The sequence below is a fragment of the Hordeum vulgare genome, chromosome 5H (assembly GCF_904849725.1).
Source record: "Hordeum vulgare subsp. vulgare chromosome 5H, MorexV3_pseudomolecules_assembly, whole genome shotgun sequence".
Taxonomy (NCBI): Eukaryota; Viridiplantae; Streptophyta; class Magnoliopsida; order Poales; family Poaceae; genus Hordeum; species Hordeum vulgare.
The window spans coordinates 82,301,374-82,316,510 of NC_058522.1; positions in this window are offsets into that span (position 1 = coordinate 82,301,374).

Below are 15,137 nucleotides of genomic sequence, written 5' to 3' on the forward strand. Positions count from 1 at the left end.
ATCGTTTATTATCCATGCTAGAATTGTATTGATTGGGAACTCAAATACACGTGTGGATACATAGACAACACACTATCCCTAGTGAGCCTCCAATGGACTAGCTCGTTGATCCAAGATGGTCAAGATTTCCTCGTCATAGCCATGAACTATAATTTGATAAATGGATCACATCATTACGAGAATGATGTGATGGACAAGATGTTGGAATTATGCCCTAGAGGCAATGATAAATAAGTTATTATTGTAATTCCTGTATCAAGATAATCATTTATTATCCATGCTACAATTGTGTTGAATAAAGACTTAGATACATGTGTGGATACATAGACAAAACACTGTACCTAGCAAGCCTCTAGTTGGCTAGCCAGTTGATCAAGGATAGTCAAGGTCTTCTGACTATGTACAAGGTGTTGTTGCTTGATAAATGGATCACATCATTGAGTGAATCATGTGATGGACTAGACCCAAGCTAATGAACGTAGCATGTTGATTGTGTCATTTTGTTGCTACTGTTTTATGCGTGTCAAGTATTTATTCCTATGACCATGAGATTATATAACTCACTGGCACCGTAGGAATACCTTGTGTGTATCAAACGTCACAACGTAATTGGGTGACTATAAAGATGCTCTACAGGTATCTCCGAAAGTGTCTGTTGAGTTAGTATCGATCAAGACTGGGATTTGTCACTCCTTGTGACGGAGAGGTATCTCGGGGCCCACTCGGTAATACAACATCATACACAAGCCTTGCAAGCAATGTGAATTACTGTAAGTCACGGGATCTTGTATTACGGAACGAGTAAAGAGACTTGCCGGTAAGCGATATTGAAATAGGTATGCGGATGCTGACGATCGAATCTCGGGCAAGTAACATACCGAAGGACAAAGGGAATGACATACGGGATTATATGAATCCTTGGCACTGAGGGTCAATCAATAAAGATCTTCATAGAATATGTAGGATCCAAATGGGCATCCAGGTCCCGCTATTGGATATTAACCGAGGAGTCCCTCGGGTCATGTCTACATAGTTCTCGAACACGCAGGGTCTGCACACTTAAGGTTAGGCGATGTTTTATGCGTATTTGAGTTATATGGTTGGTTACCGAATGTTGTTCGGAGTCTCGGATGAGATCACGGACGTCACGAGGGTTTCTGGAATGGTCCAGAAACTAAGACTGATAAATAGGATGACCTGATTTGATTACCGAAAAGTTTTCGGACATTACCAGGAATGTACCGGGAGTGTCGAATGGGTTCCGGATGTTCACCGGGGGGGGGGGGGGCAACCCACCCCAGGGGAATCCCATAGGCCTTAGGGGTGCCGGACCAGCCCTTAGTGGGCTGGTGGGACAACCCAAGAGGCCCTATGCGCAGGAATCAAAGGAAAAAAAAGGGGAAGTGGGAAAGTGGAGAAGGACTCCACCTTCCAATCCTAGTTGGACTAGGATTGGAAGGGGAGGACTCCCCCGTGCTTCGGCCGACCCCTTAGGGCTCCCTTGAGCCTCAAAGAAAGGCCCTCCCCCTCCCTCCTATATATACTAAGGTATTAGGGCTGATTTGAGACAACTTTGCCACAGCAGCCTGACCACATACCTCCACAGTTTTTCCTCTAGATCGTATTTCTGCAGAGCTCGGGTGGAGCCCTGCTGGGATAGATCACCACCAACATTCGGAGCGCCGTCACGCTGCCGGAGAACTCATCTACCTCTCCGCCTCTCTTACTGGATCAAGAAGGCCGAGATCATCGTCAAGCTGTACGTGTGCTGAACGTGGAGGTGTCGTCTGTTTGGCACTAGATCGAAGCGGATCGCGGGACGGTTCGTGGGATGGTTCGCGGAGCGGATCGAGGGACGTGAGGATGTTCCACTACATCAACCGCGTTTCTTAACGCTTCCTGCTGTGTGATCTACAAGGGTACGTAGATCCAATTCCCCTCTCGTAGATGGACATCACCATGATAGGTCTTCGTGCACGTAGGAAATTTTTTGTTTCCCATGCGACGTTCCCCAACTGTGGCATCATGAGCTAGGTTCATGCGTAGATGTCATCTCGAGTAGAACACAAAAGTTTTTGTGGGCGGTGATGTGCGATTTGCTGCCCTCCTTAGTCGTTTCTTGATTCCGCGGTATTGTTGGATCGAAGCGGCTTGGACCAACATTACTCGTACGCTTACGAGAGACTAGTTTCATCGCTAAGAGCAACCCCGTTGCTCAAAGATGACTGGCGAGTGTTGGTTTCTCCAACTTTAGTTGAATCGGATTTGACCGAGGAGGTCCTTGGAGAGAGGTTAAATAACAATTCATACATCCCCGTTGTGGTGTTTGCGTAAGTAAGATGCGATCCTACTAGGTACCCATGGTCACCACGTAAAACATGCAACAACAAATTAGAGGACATCTAACTTGTTTTTGCAGGGTATGCTTGTGATGTGATATGGCCGACGATGTGATGTGATATATTGGATGTATGAGACGATCATGTTGTAATAGTTAATATCGACTTGCACGTCGATGCTACGGCAGCCGGCAGGAGCCATAGGGTTGTCTTTAAACTAACGTTTGTGTTTGGAGATGCGTTTACTATATTGCTAGGACGTAGCTTTAGTAGTAATAGAATAACATACATGACAACCTCGATGGCGGCACGATGATGGAGATCATGATGATGGGGATCATGGTGTGGCGCCGGTGACAAGAAGATCATACCGGTGCTTTAGTGATGGAGATCAAGGAGCACATGATGATGGCCATATCATATCACTTATGAATTGCATGTGATGTTAATCCTTTTATGCACCTTATTTTGCTTAGAACGACGGTAGCATTATGAGGTGATCTCTCACTAAAATTTCAAGACGAAATTGTGTTCTCCCCGACTATGCACCGTTGCTACAGTTCGTCATTTTGAGACACCACGTGATGATCGGGTGTGATAGACTCAACGTTCACATGCAACGGGTGCAAAACAGTTGCACACGCGGAACACTCGGGTTAATCTTGGCGAGCCTAGCATGTGCAGACATGGCCTCAGAACACATGAGACTGAAAGGTCGATCATGAATCATATAGTTGATATGATTAGCATAGGGATGCTTACCACTGAAACTATCCTCAACTCACGTGATGATCGGACTTGAGCTAGTGGAATTGGATCATGAACCACTCAAATGACTAGAGAGATGTACTTTTTGAGTGGGAGTTTAGCAAGTAATTTGATTAGTTAAACTCTAATTATCTTGAACATAGTCTAAGTCTACTTTGAAAATATTTGTGTTGTAGATCAATGGCTCACACGACGGTCACCCTGAATTTTAATACGATCATGTTGAAAGATGATGCAAGCAACTTTGTAGACTGGGCTTGTAATCTTAAGTTGCTCGTGCAAGCTGGGAAGAAGGATTATGTCCTTAATGCTGTGCTAGGAGATGAACCAGCCGCTGCGGCTGACCAAGATGTTAAGAACGCTTGGTTAACATGCAAGGAGGACTACTCAGTAGTTCAATGTGCAGTCTTGTATGGCTTAGAGCCGGGACTTCAACGTCGCTTTGAGCGTCATGGAGCATATGAGATGTTCCAGGAGTTGAAGTTTATCTTTCAGAAGAACGCCCGGATCGAGAGGTATGAGACCTTCGATAAATTCTATGCTTGCAAGATGGAGGAGAATTCGTCTGTCAGTGAACATGTGCTCAAAATGTCTGGGTACTCAAACCGTCTAGCTGAGCTGGGGATTGAACTCCCGCAAGATGCTATCATTGACAGAATTCTTCAATCACTGCCACCAAGCTATAAGAGCTTTGTGTTGAACTATAACATGCAAGGGATGAACAAGTCACCCGGCGAGTTATTCGCGATGCTGAAAGTCGCAGAGTCAGAACTCCGTAAAGAGCATCAAGTGTTGATGGTGAATAAGACCACTAGTTTCAAGAGAGACGACAAAGGAAAGAAGGGTAATTCAAAGAAGATCGGCAAGCCTGTTGCCAATCCGATGAAGAAGCCCAAAGCTGGACCTAAGCCTGAAACGAAGTGCTATTATTGCAAGGGTATGGGTCACTGGAAGCGCAGCTGCCCCAAGTATCTGGCTGATAAGAAGGCGGCCAAGGGAAAATCAGGTATATTCGATATACATGTTATTGATGTGTACTTAACCAGCTCTCGTAGTAGTGCGTGGGTATTCGATACCGGTTCTGTTGCTCATATTTGCAACTCGAAACAGGAACTGTGGAATAAGCGAAGGCTGGCGAAGGATGAAGTGACGATGCGCGTGGGAAATGGTTCCAAGGTTGATGCAATCGCCGTCGGCACAGTTTCACTTCAGTTACCATTAGGATTAGTTATGAACTTAAATAAATGTTATTTAGGGCTTGCGTTAAGCATGAACATTATATCTGGATCTTGTTTATTGCGAGACGGTTACTCGTTTAAGTTAGAGAATAATGGTTGTTCTATTTCTATGAGTAATATCTTTTATGGTCATGCACCCAATGCGAGAGGATTGTTCATATTGAATCTTGATAGTGATAATACACATATACATAACATTGAGACCAAAAGAGTTAGAGTTAACAATGATAGAACCATGTTTTTATGGCACTACCGCTTAGGTCATATTGTTGTAAAGCGCATGAAGAAACTCCATACCGATGGACTTTTGGAGCCACTTGACTTTGATTCACTTGACACGTGCGAATCATGCCTCATGGGCAAGATGACTAAAACTCCGTTCTCCGGAACAATGGAACGTGCAAGTGACTTGTTGGAAATCATACATACCGATGTGTGTGGTCCGATGAGTGTGGAGGCACGCGGTAGATATCGTTATTTTCTCACCTTCACTGATGATTTGAGTAGATATGGTTATGTCTACTTGATGAAGCACAAGTCTGAAACATTTGAAAAGTTCAAGCAATTTCAGAGTGAAGTCGAAAATCATCATAACAAGAAGGTCAAGTTCCTACGGTCTGATCGTGGGGTAAATATCCGAGTTTCGAGTTTGGTGCTCACTTAAGACAATGTGGAATTGTTTCACAGTTGACACCGCCTGGAACACCACAGCTTAATGGTGTAACCGAACTTCGTAATCGTACTTTATTAGAGATGGTGCGATCTATGATGTCTCTTACCGATTTGCCGTTATCGTTTTGGGGTTATGCATTAGAAACAGTTGCATTCACTTTAAATAGGGCACCATCAAAATCCGTTGAGACGACACCATATCAGCTCTGGTATGGAAAAAGACTAAAGTTGTGGTTTCTTAAAGTTTGGGGAGGTGATGCTTATGTCAAAAAGCTTCAGCCTGAAAAGCTGGAACCCAAAGCGGAAAAGTGCGTCTTCATAGGTTACCCAAAAGAGACAGTTGGGTATACCTTCTATCCCAAATCCGAGGGCAAAGTGTTTGTTGCTAAGAACGGAGCTTTTCTCGAGAAGGAGTTCTCTCGAGAGAATTGAGTGGGAGGAAGATAGAACTTGATGAGGTTGTCGAACCTCTCATCCCTCCGGATGGTGGCGCAGGGCAAGGGGAAACCCGTGTCGTTGCGATGCCGGTTGAGGAGGAAGTTAATGATGATGATCATGAAACTCCGGATCAAGTTCCTATCGGACCTTGCAGGTCGACGAGATCGCGTACTGCTCCAGAGTAGTACGGTAATCCTGTCTTATCAATTATGTTGTTGGACAACAATGAGCCTGCGAATTATGAAGAAACAATGGTGGGCCAGGATTCCAACAAATGGCTGGAGGCCATGAAGTCCGAGATAGGATCTATGTATGAAAACATAGTGTGGACTTTGGAAGTACTACCTGAAGGCCGCAAGGCTATTCAGAACAAATCGATCTTTAAGAAGAAGACGGATGCTGACGGTAATGTAACCGTTTATAAAGCTCGACTCGTGGCAAAGGGTTTTTCACAAGTTCAAGGAATTGACTACGATGAGACATTCTCACCCGTAGAGATGCTTAAGTCAGTTCGAATCATGTTAGCAATACTGCATTATTCGATTATGAAATCTGGCAGATGGATGTCAAAACGGCGTTCCTTAACGGTTTTCTTAAGGAAGAGTTGTATATGATGCAACCCGAAGGTTTTGTCAATCCTAAAAATGCTAACAAAGTGTGCAAGCTCCAGCGATCCATTTATGGACTGGTGCAAGCATCTCAGAGTTGGAATAAACACTTTGATGAGGTGATCAAAGCATTTGGGTTTATACAGGTGGTTGGAGAATTCTGTATTTACAAGAAAGTGAGTGGGAGCTCTGTGGCGTTCCTACTACTATATGTGGATGACATATTACTGATTGGAAACGTCGTGGAGCTTTTGGAGAGCATAAAGGATTACTTTAATAAAAGTTTCTCTATGAAGGACCTAGGAGAAGCTGCTTACATTCTAGGCATAAAGATCTATAGGGATAGATCAAAACGCGTGATAGGACTTTCGCAAAGCACGTACCTTGATAAAGTTTTGAAGAGGTTCAAAATGGAACAGTCCAAGAAGGGGTTCTTGCCAGTTTTACAAGGTACGAGATTGAGTAAGACTCAGTGCCCAGCAACTGATAAAGATAGAGAGCATATTAGTACCATCCCCTATGCTTCAGCCATAGGTTCTATCATGTATGCAATGTTGTGCATTAGACCGGACGTTAGCCTGGCCATAAGTATGGCAGGCTGGTTCCAGAGTAATCCAGGAGTGGATCACTGGACGGCGGTCAAGAATATCCTGAAGTACCTGAAAAAGGACTAAGGAGATGTTTCTCGTATATGGAGGTGACAAAGAGCTCGCCGTAAAAGGTTACGTCGATGCAAGCTTTGACACAGATCTGGACGACTCTAAGTCGCAGACCGGATACGTATTTATTCTTAATGGGGGTGCGGTAAGCTGGTGCAGTTCCAAGCAAAGTGTCGTAGCTGATTCTACATGTGAAGCAGAGTACGTGGTTGCCTTGGAGGCAGCTAAGGAGGGTGTCTGGATGAAGCAGTTCATGACGGATCTTGGAGTGGTGCCGAGCACACTGAATCCAATAACCCTGTTTTGTGACAACACGAGTGCCATTGCCTTAGCAAAGGAACCACGGTTTCACAAGAAGACCAGACACATCAAATGACGCTTCAACCTCATCCGCGACTACGTCGAGGAGGAGGACGTGAATATCTACAAAGTGCACACGTATTTGAATGTGACATACCCGCTGACTAAACCTCTTCCACGGGCAAAGCATGATCAACACCAGAACTGTATGGGTGTTAGATTTATTACAATGTAATTCGCATGATAATGTGAGGACTAGATTATTAACTCTAGTGCAAGTGGGAGACTGTTGGAATTATGCCCTAGAGGCAATGATAAATAAGATATTATTGTAATTCATGTATCAAGATAATCGTTTATTATCCATGCTATAATTGTGTTGAATGAAGACTTAGATACATGTGTGGATACATAGACAAAACACTGTCCCTAGCAAGCCTCTAGTTGGCTAGCCAGTTGATCAAGGATAGTCAAGGTCTTCTGACTATGTACAAGGTGTTGTTGCTTGATAACTGGATCTCATCATTGAGTGAATCATGTGATGGACTAGACCCAAACTAATGAACGTAGCATGTTGATCGTGTCATTTTGTTGCTATTGTTTTCTGCGTGTCAAGTATTTATTCCTATGACCATGAGATCATATAACTCACTAGCACCGGAGGAATACCTTGTGTGTATCAAACATCACAACGTAACTGGGTGACTATAAAGATGCTCTACAGGTATCTCCGAAGGTGTCCGTTGAGTTAGTATGGATCAAGACTCCGATTTTTCACTCCGTGTGATGGAGAGGTATCTCGGGGCCCACTCGGTAATACAACATCATACACAAGCCTTGCAAGCAATGTGACTTAGTGTAAGTCACGGTATCTTGTATTACGGAACGAGTAAAGAGACTTGCCGGTAAGCGAGATTGAAATAGGTATGCGGCTACTGACGATTGAATCTCGGGCAAGTAACATACCGAAGGACAAAGGGAATGACATACAAGATTATATGAATCCTTGGCACTGAGGTTCAATCGATAAGATCTTTGTAGAATATGTAGGATCCAATATAGGCATCTAGGTCCCACTATTGGATATTGACTGAGGAGTCCCTCGGGTCATGTCTACATAGTTCTCGAACCCGCAGGGTCTACACACTTAAGGTTAGGCGATGTTTTATACGTATTTGAATTATATGGTTGGTTAACGAATGTTGTTCGGAGTCCCGGATGAGATCACGGACGTCACGAGAGTTTCCGGAATGGTCCGGAAATGAAGATTGATATATAGGATGACCTCATTTGATTACCGGAAAGTTTTCGGACATTACCGGGAATGTACCGGGAGTGACGAATGGCTTCTGGATGTTCACCACGGGGGCAGCCACCCGGAGGAAGCCCATAGGACTTAAGGGTGCCGCACCAGCCCTTAGTGGGCTGGTGGGACATCCCAAGAGGCCCTATGCGCAGGAATCAAAGGATAAAAGGGGAAGTGGGAAAGTGGAGAAGGACTCCACCTTCCAACCCTAGTTGGACTAGGATTGGAAGGGGAGGACTCCCCCCTTGCTTCGGCCGACCCCTTGGGGCGCCCTTGAGCCTCAAGGCAAGGCCCTCCCCCTCCCTCCTATATATACTGAGGTATTAGGGCTGATTTGAGACAACTTTGCCATGGCAGCCCGACCACATATCTCCACGGTTTTTCCTCTAGATCGTATTTCTGCGGAGCCCTGCTGAGATAGATCACCACCAACCTCCGGAGCACCATCACGCTGTCGGAGAACTCATCTACCTTTTCATCTCTCTTGCTAGATCAAGAAGGCCGAGATCATCGTCGAGTTGTACGTGTGCTGAACACGGAGGTGCCGTCCGTTCGGCACTAGATCGGAGCGGATCGTGGGACGGATCGCAGGACGGTTCGTGGGACGGTTCACGCGGCGGATCGAGGGACGTGAGGACGTTCCACTACATCAACCGCATTTCTTAACGCTTCCTGCTGTGCGATCTACAAGGGTGCGTAGATCCACATCCCCTCTCGTAGATGGACATCGCCATGATAGGTCTTCGTGCGCGTAGGAAATTTTTTGTTTCCCATGCGACGTTCCCCAACACAAGACCCAAACTATGAATGTAGCATATGATCGTGTTAGTTTATTGCTATTATTTTATGCATGTCAAGTATCTATTCCTATGACCATGACATCATGCAACTCACTGACACCGGAGGAATACCTTGTGTGTGTATACAACGTCGCAATGTAATTGGGTGACTATGAAGGTGCTCTACAGGTATCTCTGAGGGTGTCTGTTGAGGTTGCATGGATGAAGACTCGAGTTTCTCACTTCATGTGATAGAGAGGTATCTCAGGGCCCACTCGGAAATACAACATCACAACAATATTGCAAGCAATGCGACTAAAGAGTTAGTCATGGGATCTTGTATTACGTGACGAGTAAAGAGACTTGTCGGGAACAAGATTGAACTAGGTATAGAGATAGCCACGATCGAATCTTGGGAAAGTAACATACCGATGGACAAAGGGAATTGTATACGGGATTGATTGAATCCTTGACATCGAAGTTCGACCGATATAGATCTTCGTAGAATATGTAGGAACCAATATGGGCATCGAGGTCCCGCTATTGGTTAATGACCGGAGAGTGTCCCGACAATGTTTGCATAGTTCTCGAACCTGCAAGGTCTACACGCTTAAGGTTCAGTGACGATATAAGAATAACTGAGTCATTGTCTTGGTGACTGAAGGTTGTTCAGAGTCCCGGATGAGATCTCGGACGTGACAAGGAACTCCAACATGGTCCGGAGGTGAATATTGATATATAGGATGAAGGTCATCGGAGTCCGGAAGAGTTCCGGGGCACACCAAGGAAATGAAGGAATACCGATAAGTGTTTTGGGAGGCCCCAACAATTGTTGGGGGCTCATGGGCCAAGGAGAGGGGGCACCGCAACCCACTAGAGGGTTGGGCGCCGCCCCACACCTCATCCCACTTCGGTCGAAGGGAGGGGTCCTCACCCTAGGGAGTCGGCCAGCCCAACTTGGGTGGCAAGGCACCCAAGAGGGAGGGGCCACCCCAACCCTAGCCGCCACCCCATCTTGGCTGCTGCCCCCTAGGGGAAACCCTAAGGCGCCTCCCCTCCTCCCTTCCCCTCTATATAGAGAGGGGGAGAGAAAGAAGGTGCACCACAACTTTCCACGACGCTGCTCGTCCTCTCCCTCGTAACACATTTCATCTAAACGTTGCGCGACGAAGCCATGCTGAGTTGTCACCACGCCATCATGCCGTCGGAGGACTCAGGCTGCTTCTTCACCATCGCTCGCCGGATTGAGGAGGTGAAGGCATCATCAAGATGTACGTGTGTTGAACGTGGAGGTGATGTCCGTTTGGCGTTTGATCGGGAGTTTGTGGGACGGGTCGTGATCAGATCGCAAAGACGTACCACTACATCAACCGCGTTCCTGAATGCTTCCACTTAGCAATCTACAAGGGTATGTAGATTCAATATCTCCTCTCGTAGATGTGGATCTCCTAGATCGATCTTTGTGAGCGTAGGAATTTTTTTGTTTTCCATGCAACGTTTCCCAACACCACCCATCCCGGGGGCACATGGGCTCAGAGGGAGGCGCACCAGCTCACGATGGGTTGGGCACCCCCTCCCCCAAAAGCCCATGCGCCAAGGGTCGGGGGAAACCCTAGATGGGGCACCCCTAGGTGCTTAGGGGAGGAGGGACTCCTCCCATTGACCGTCGGCCCCTCCCTTGGAGGAGGGGTTAGGGTTGGTGCCCCTTCCCCTTGCCTCATATAAATAGTGTGGGGAGGGGTTGCCTTGCACCAAATCCCACGCCATGCGACAACCCTCTCTTTCCCATTTTCTCCTCCGTCCGTGTTTAAGCAGTGCTCGACGAAGCCCTGCTGAGATAGCACCACCACCATTGTCGCCACGTCGTTGGGCTGACAGCGATCCCATTACTACTCAACCCTTGGTTGGTAGATCAAGGAGGCGGAGACGTCATCGAGCTGCACGTGTGCTGAACTCGAGGTGTTGTGCATTCGGTATTAGATTAGATCCGATCGCGATTGGATCGTGAAGACTACGACTACATCAACTATGTTATATACACTTCCGCTTAAAGGTTTTCAATGGTATGTAGACACAGTCTCTCTCTTTTTGCTATGCATCTCCATAGATAGATGTTGGGTGTTTGTAGGGATTTTTTTGATTTCCATGCATTGTTCCCAATAGCATTTGGACAAAGTCGTGCCATACCCCACTACGCATACATGAAATTAAAGATGTTGAGTCGAAAAAATGACATCACCATTCCAGGGGATCCAAAACGGTCACTCAGAACCGATGACAAAAGCACAACCTATGCCACCGAGGCCCAGGGAAAAGCCCTAACAACCGAGGAGTTACTTGAACTACGAGCAAAGGTCAACTAGGATGACATGATCCTCATAAAACGCTCTAAATCAACATCCTTTAAGCCACACAACAAGGTGGTCAAATTCCAGGTCCATCCTGGGGGCCCATCTTAACAACCTTGATATGTCTCCAAAGTATCCATAATTTATGAAGTATTCATGCCAATATTCTATAACTTTCATATACTTTTGGCAACATTTTATATTATTTTCGGGACTAACTTACTTATCAAGTGTCCAATGTGAGTTTTTGTTTTTTGTGTGTTTTTTGTTTCGTAGAAAATCCATATCAAATGAAATCCAAATGCTATAAAAACTATGAAGTTTTTTTGGAATATATGTGAATTTTGCGAAGAAGAATCAATGCAACACGGTGCCCGCGGGCCTCACAAGCTAAAAGGGTGCGACCATGGGGTGGACACGCCCTGATAGCTTGTGGCCACCCCTTAGGTTGGTTGGGTCCCTTCTTTCGCCACAAGAAAGATAATTTCCACATAAAATTCCCCTCAAATTTTCATCCTGATCAGAGTTATGGATCTCCGGATATTTAACAAATAATGAAGGGCAAGAAAACAAGAGTGAAAACATGAGAGAAATAGAGAGAGAGATCCAATCTCGTGTAGCGACCCGAATCAAAACGAGTCAAGCCTCTGTGTATCTATGCCATCCCTGGATCACTATGCTAGCACACACAGTACATCAATGTATATATCAAACTGCAATCACATGTAAATAACATAAAACTGGTATATACCTCAAAATCTCAGCGGAAACAGTCAAAAGGAGTGGAGTCCCAATAAACACCAACGGCAGGTTCAGTGCAGACCGTAACCCTGAATCGTACTCTTACTCGTTGTAGAAAGTATCTGCAACATAAGACGTTGCAGCCATGTAGGTCAGCATATTGAATATGCCGGAAGTCACAAAAGAGAGGGGTGAAAATATCATATATACTATATGCATATATGGCAGGTGGGGCTGTAGTTTAAGTTTTGCGTAAAGCTAATTTTTCCTACAACAAGAGAGAGGGTAAATGAAAAAATTACTACATTGTTGGTTGTTAATGAGAAGGTTCACCAACCATTTCTCATACCCCAAATTATCAACATTACCCACATCAATAGGTTAATGGTGTTGAAAATTCTTGATAGCTTCAGTTCCTTTGGCTCAAGTTTTCCTTGACAGTGGACACGACTAATCGATTAGGTTTGAGTACTCTGCAGAGTTTTGCACATGTTCCCCACAAGATTTGATTGCCTTCGTTGAATGTCCTCGCACTTCAGGGTGTTTGAGAACCGGATGAGCAAAACATGGTCTTCCAAAGAGTTCCTTTGAGACACTGTTAGCGCCCGTCCAATCCTACCGTTCTTCTACATCTCGTAACACCGCCCGTCCAGAGTCACCACAATGTCCAACCAAGCCAGAGCCCATAATGACTTGTGGCTGTGCAGGTAAGCCTCGGGTCTTGAAGTATCAATTCATCTCTTCGTGCCCAGGTGAAGCTTTCCTCAAGATGTCATGGCGCTTCCCCATGCATCCCGGGTTATCCACTGGCTTCCTAGGGTTCCCATCTGAACCATCCTTCACCTAGAGGTATATTGCATCATGAGGTCTTGAAAGTCTTGAAGTCTTCAGGTCTTGATTATTAAGTTCTCACAACACTCATGATAAACACTCAACCAACCCCGTCAACTAGAAGCATAGCAAAATAACCTCCTCGCCAAAGTAACAAGGGGCTTATGGGAGCCTATCACTAGATACTACTCAAGAACCAAAATTTCCAAGTACCTACTTTGCATGCAATGGGTGGAGATGGTTGAAACTAATGCAATAAAACCATAGGTGCAAATATGATCAATGTGAACTTTCCTGGCGAGGTTGATGAAGGTAGATATCGCTCATAGGAAAATAGCTTGATAGAACTATTCGTCACTCTCCGATGAATTGATATAATCAAACATAGTATTCACATAAGCAACTATACTAGCAATCATTCTAAGAATCAATATAACAAACAAAAATTCAAATTTATCCAATAAATCAATAAGAAAAATCAAACAAGGATCCAAAAGAAACTTCAAAGAAAACTATGGAGTCTTCTACTACAACAACACAAAATAGTTTTTGTCCTAATTAAACTTAAAAGCAAAGGAAACACTAGAATAGTAAAATAACATAAAACAAAAATATAAAACAACTAAGATAACAGAAAGTATTTTTCATCAAATTTTGTAAGAAAAAGAACTAATGGAAAATCGTGTATCCAACTCTACTTATGAACTAAACAAGGTTAACTTGAATTAAATCAAAAACAATTTCAACTTTAATACAAAAAAAATCGGTCTAAACTAAATTTCACACAAAATAAAACTTATAAAACAATATTATTTGAAAGTATTTTCAAATAGGAAATCAAACTAGCAATGAAATCAATTTGCAAGTTATTATAGAACTAGAATTGTTTTCATGCTATCAAATAAAAATAAATAAACAAAAATTTGTTGTTGCTAAAAAGCTACTGATAATTAACAGGAAACAAGATATAAATTTTCGCAAGTACAAAAGAAAACAAATTAAAAACAATTATAACAAAAGAAATAGCAATAAACCTAAAAAGTTCTAAAACAGAATCTGTTTTGCTTAAAACCCAATTTAAAATATTCTAAAAATTCTAAAATTATACCTACTAATAAATAAGATCACTAGTGACCAGTAGCAAAAATAATCAACTCAAACCCTATTTTTAAACTCAATTTGTTTAGAAAACAAGATTTGAATCAAATCTTTTTGAATTAAAATTTCAAAATTGAAAGTATTTCCAAACTTTATATCTACAGAAACTAGAATATAGAGTTAAAATATAGAAGTTAAAACAAAAACAAAACAGAAACTATTCTATTTTTAAAACAAAAAACAGAAAATGAAAAAAAACTAACAAACACTAGCTAGGTGGAGCTCTCTGATAGGCCGAAAAGGGTGCGCGCTAGATGCAACAGAGCGAACGGCCACTCTTCGGCTAAAATTCACTAAACATAAAACCGGTCGGTTTATTTACATAGACTGAAGCGGTATAGGAATCTAATCATAGTCGTTTGAAACAGATCGGACGGAGGTGAGAGGAAGTGGTGCTCACTGTGGGGGTTGGTGGTGCTCCGGCGAGGTGCTCTAGTGGTCGAGGACGTCGGTGAAGGCGACCAGGAGAACATGGCGAGCTTCCGGCGTCGATTGGCGGCGTCGGCGTTGGGAGGGGAGGTCGGGGCCGAGCGTCTTGATGCCTAGGGAACTTCTGGCGGTGGCCGAACTCCGGGGAGGTGCGGGCAGTGGCCTGGAGTAAGGGCTCTAGGGGTTTGGGGGGAAATGGGGTGCAGGGGAGGTGGGGATTCTTATAGGGGCTCGGTGCTTGGGGAGGGAAAGGAGTAAGGGGGATCGGGTCGAATCTGGTGGTCGTCACCGGCGAAGGAAGGTGGAGGCGCGAGGAAGAAGGTGACCGACACAAGAGATCGGGCAGTCGGGGTGGGGTGGCGTGGTCACAGAGAGAGGGAGTGGCGCGGTGGATCGGTGGCCGATCCCAGAGAGGATTCGGATCTGGCCGGATCCTAGGCCTGATTCTTTCCAAGCTGGGTCGCGGCGGTTTCCTATCTAGCGCACGAGGTTTCCTATAAAAAATATTTTTTCCTTTTATTTA